The sequence below is a fragment of the Schistocerca cancellata genome, unplaced genomic scaffold (assembly GCF_023864275.1).
Source record: "Schistocerca cancellata isolate TAMUIC-IGC-003103 unplaced genomic scaffold, iqSchCanc2.1 HiC_scaffold_897, whole genome shotgun sequence".
NCBI lineage: Eukaryota > Metazoa > Arthropoda > Insecta > Orthoptera > Acrididae > Schistocerca > Schistocerca cancellata.
Window position 1 is genome coordinate 5,001 of NW_026046907.1, and position 5,000 is coordinate 10,000.

At 53.6% G+C, this 5,000-nt stretch overlaps 1 non-coding gene across 1 annotated transcript in view; it reads right to left on the reverse strand.

Annotated features, from left to right (window-relative positions):
- The window catches only part of LOC126148883 (small subunit ribosomal RNA), a 1,909-nt gene extending 1,123 nt beyond the window's left edge, over window positions 1-786 (reverse strand). The window contains exon 1 of the ribosomal RNA XR_007530646.1: window positions 1-786. This exon is cut by the window's left edge and continues 1,123 nt beyond it. This is a non-coding gene — a ribosomal RNA (small subunit ribosomal RNA).
- Window positions 787-5,000: the final 4,214 nt, after the last annotated feature.

A 5,000-nucleotide genomic window follows, 5' to 3' on the forward strand; every position in this document is an offset into this window, starting at 1 on the left:
GGGGTCCGCCTCGGGACGCACGAACACGCACGAGGCGGTCGCACGCCTTCGGCTCGCCCCACCGGCAGGACGTCCCACGATACATGCCAGTTAAACACCGACGGGCGGTGAACCAACAGCGTGGGACACAAATCCAACTACGAGCTTTTTAACCGCAACAACTTTAATATACGCTATTGGAGCTGGAATTACCGCGGCTGCTGGCACCAGACTTGCCCTCCAATAGATACTCGTTAAAGGATTTAAAGTGTACTCATTCCGATTACGGGGCCTCGGATGAGTCCCGTATCGTTATTTTTCGTCACTACCTCCCCGTGCCGGGAGTGGGTAATTTGCGCGCCTGCTGCCTTCCTTGGATGTGGTAGCCGTTTCTCAGGCTCCCTCTCCGGAATCGAACCCTGATTCCCCGTTACCCGTTACAACCATGGTAGGCGCAGAACCTACCATCGACAGTTGATAAGGCAGACATTTGAAAGATGCGTCGCCGGTACGAGGACCGTGCGATCAGCCCAAAGTTATTCAGAGTCACCAAGGCAAACGGACCGGACGAGCCGACCGATTGGTTTTGATCTAATAAAAGCGTCCCTTCCATCTCTGGTCGGGACTCTGTTTGCATGTATTAGCTCTAGAATTACCACAGTTATCCAAGTAACGTGGGTACGATCTAAGGAACCATAACTGATTTAATGAGCCATTCGCGGTTTCACCTTAATGCGGCTTGTACTGAGACATGCATGGCTTAATCTTTGAGACAAGCATATGACTACTGGCAGGATCAACCAGGGAGCTGCGTCAACTAGAGCTGAGCAGCCGGCCGCCCGGGAGTGTGTCCCAGGGGCCCGCGCGAACACGCAAGCGTCCGCTCAATTATTCTGCAAACAGGAGGAGGCTGAGCTCCCCTGCACAATACACCTCGAAACCCTCTCAGGTCCCGGCGGCGCGCAGCGCCGTCCTAAGTACTTGGTCGGGTTCGAGAGAGGCGCAATCGCCCGGAGTTAGGCGAGTAGACGCTTTAGGTGCGACCACCCGTGCTCCCAACTGAGCTTGCCGCTGCCGACAGAGGCCCGGGAGCGTGCTGTCGTGGCATTGCCGGCGGGAGACAACACGCGCCACCTACGGTGACCGGCAGCTCCAACGCCAGCGCCACAGAAGGGCAAAGGCCCCACGTGGGTGCCGAAGCGAACTCTCCCAGCACAGCGCACGTGCCAACACGTCTGCACAACTGCGATACAAACCACCAGCGAGAACCGCTGGGGCGACCGAGCAGCAGACGGCGTCGCGGCGCCGAGTGCCGGGCGGCGGCGCATCCTCAACGCACACAGTCCTCAATCGGACCAGCACACTGCAGATGTCCACCGCGCTTCGCACCGGGCCGGCGAGGACCCACTTTGGCTGCACGGCGCCGCGCGCAGGGTGCCCCGGCGCGCAGCTGCGCCGCCTGCCGCGTCCGTCGGCCGGCGCGCCTGCCACTGGGCGCCCCCACCAGCCGGCTGTAGCGCGTGCGCCCACGCACCGCGCGGCCAGCACGCCGGGCGGCCCCCCCTCACCGGCCGGGGACAGTCCCACCCACCCACAGCCGCGTATCGCTTCACACCCAGATTCACATTCACGTTCGTTGGTATGGTGGGGACCGCTTCGTAGCTGTACCGATCGTTGCCCTCACAGATGTACCTCCAGCAAGGACAACCGCACCACAACGGGTTACCAGTTGTTCATTTGCGTAACGTCACCAGTAAACGTACACGTCCATCCCCGTTTGCAAAGTCAACTATTATTGCATGCCTGCCTGTCAGGTGTCAAGACACACTACATCCGCTCACATCCACGCAACAAAATGTGCCCGACTAGAGGGCACGTGGAAGGTGCCCCCGTACGTATGCGATGTCCATTGCGCGACCAACTGTCAACCGGCCTCTGTAGCATGTCGCAGATGTGGAACGCGGGGCACCGTGCTATCACATTGTGTGAGAAGAGACTACTACGTCTGCATACACGCGCCACTACATGAACAGACGGCTCATGCTGATCGCCATCCACTGCGTCCATTACTCCCACACGTCTCTATGGCGTACCACACTGCAATGCAGCTGTTATGGGGAGATGACACGTAGCTGTGTACACAACATTCTGAGCGGGTTGCGGTTGGACAATACATTAATGTAACGTGTCATATGCCAATTACAGAGCAGGGTAAGGCACAACTTGGGTTAGGTTAAGGCACAACTTGGGTTAGGTTAAGGCACAACTTGGGTTAGGTTAAGGCACAACTTGGGTTAGGTTAAGGCACAACTTGGGTTAGGTTAAGGCACAACTTGGGTTAGGTTAAGGCACAACTTGGGTTAGGTTAAGGCACAACTTGGGTTAGGTTAAGGCACAACTTGGGTTAGGTTAAGGCACAACTTGGGTTAGGTTAAGGCACAACTTGGGTTAGGTTAAGGCACAACTTGGGTTAGGTTAAGGCACAACTTGGGTTAGGTTAAGGCACAACTTGGGTTAGGTTAAGGCACAACGTGGGTTAGGTTAAGGCACAACGTGGGTTAGGTTAAGGCACAACGTGGGTTAGGTTAAGGCACAATGTGGGTTAGGTTAAGGCACAATGTGGGTTAGGTTAAGGCACAATGTGGGGGTAGATTGCGGTACAAATTGCATTACATTGCGGTGCAAATTGCATTACATTGCGGTGCAAATTGCATTACATTGCGGTGCAAATTGAGTTACATTGCGGTGCAAATTGAGTTACATTGCGGTGCAAATTGAGTTACATTGCGGTGCAAATTGAGTTACATTGCGGTGCAAATTGAGTTACATTGCGGTGCAAATTGAGTTACATTGCGGTGCAAATTGAGTTACATTGCGGTGCAAATTGAGTTACATTGCGGTGCAAATTGAGTTACATTGCGGTGCAAATTGAGTTACATTGCGGTGCAAATTGAGTTACATTGCGGTGCAAATTGCGTTACATTGCGGTGCAAATTGCGTTACATTGCGGTGCAAATTGCGTTACATTGCGGTGCAAATTGCGTTACATTGCGGTGCAAATTGCGTTACATTGCGGTGCAAATTGCGTTACATTGCGGTGCAAATTGCGTTACATTGCGGTGCAAATTGCGTTACATTGCGGTGCAAATTGCGTTACATTGCGGTGCAAATTGAGGTAGGTTAAGGTGCAACACAGGTTAGGTTAAGGTGCAACATAGGTTAGGTTAAGGTGCAAGATGGGTTAGGTTAAGGTGCAAGATGGGTTAGGTTAAGGTGCAAGATGGGTTAGGTTAAGGTGCAAGATGGGTTAGGTTAAGGTGCAAGATGGGTTAGGTTAAGGTGACATAGGTTAGGTTAAGGTGACATAGGTTAGGTTAAGGTGACATAGGTTAGGTTAAGGTGACATAGGTTAGGTTAAGGTGACATAGGTTAGGTTAAGGTGACATAGGTTAGGTTAAGGTGACATAGGTTAGGTTAAGGTGACATAGGTTAGGTTAAGGTACAAACTGGGTTGTGTTATGGTACACATTGCGTTGTAGTACAGTACACGTTAGGTTTGGGTACGGTACACAATGTGGTATGGGATGGCGTGTTGTGGGGGGGAGGGGGGGGGGGAGGTTCGTTGATATCGACCGTAGGACGTGGATGCCCGAGGCAGCGTCAGTGTGTCAAAGGAGTTATGTCACGTCGGGATGCGCTTTTCGCCAGTGAGAGGGGGCGAGCCGTGTCTGTGGTTGCGGCAGACCTGTGTGTTTCATTCCTGCCAGTGTGTTTGTGCTGTAAGACGAGGCAGTGTGGTGGTGATGGGTGCACCCCTGTGTAGGACATGTGTGGGTGTTGGTGGCTTCTCTGAGCAATTGTGGTTGTCGGACGAGTGGGGTATTCTGTTTTATGATTGGACCTCCCGGTCTGGTTATCATAGCGTAGTTGGTGTACTGTGGCGGATAGGATGCACCGGACGTTGGTCCATGCTGGTGCTTAGTAGTTGTATCTGTGTCTGTTACAGGCAGAGAGTAGTGTGTGATAGAGTGTGTGGCTGACGTGTGGTTCATTTTGTGTGTACGGACGTTCAGCATGTATAGGGGCATTTGCGTATATAATCTATCATAATCTATCTATGTGGGCCTGCATAGTTTACTGAGCAGTGCTGTGAGGTGACTGAACTACGAGTGACGTACTGATTTACAGCGGAATGATTGCCTTGTACCAAAGATGGAGTATCGGCTCTACGACAGCGTTGGCACCGCAGGAAATGGTCTCGTAAAACGGCCCTCCCACCGTCATCGTTGTGAGGGGTAGGGACCGCCTATATTCTGAGAGGAGCCCTGTTTGCCACTGGGCGTGGGGTCTCGCATCCTGCGGTTCAGTGCCCCCAGGGAAGCGCGCGGAGGAGCGGGAATATGGCATATTCGATATAACTCTTCATGAAACGCAAGATATAGGGGCGGATTGCACGTTACGAGTGCGGGAAGAGTCCGCCGTTCATCCGCTGGAGTTGCGATTTGGGCGGTTGGGGTGGGGCACGTGCGGGTGCGGGTGGAGCGATTGTCGGTCGACGACTTCGTGCGACGCAGGCACAGGCGTTGGGGCTCCTGTGGTGGGCAGATGATGCAGGGTTTGTGGGTGGCGTCGGAAAATGGGCACTGTGGGACCTAGCGATGTCGTAGTCGGCGTGGCGTCTCATAGATGGCGGTATCATCGGTGCAGCAGGTCATGTTGCGGGGGACCTGCAGGTGGCGGTATTTTTGTTTGTGGTGCGCTCGACATGGTGGACGTAGTGTCGTCCGATTCGCGTAGATGGAGCTATTGCATGTGGTTTCGTCACATTGTCATAGATGGCGGTGCCGTGTTTTGGAGGTATGGTTGGCGTAGTTTCGTTGGATTCCTGTAGATGGAGGTGTCGTTTCTGGGCCGGATGGCAATGTAGTTTGGTCACATTCCCAAAGATGGCTGTGTTGTGCCTGTGGGCGGCATTGTCAACATCATGCGGTATGGTCTGTTTATTGTGGACGTTGATGGCG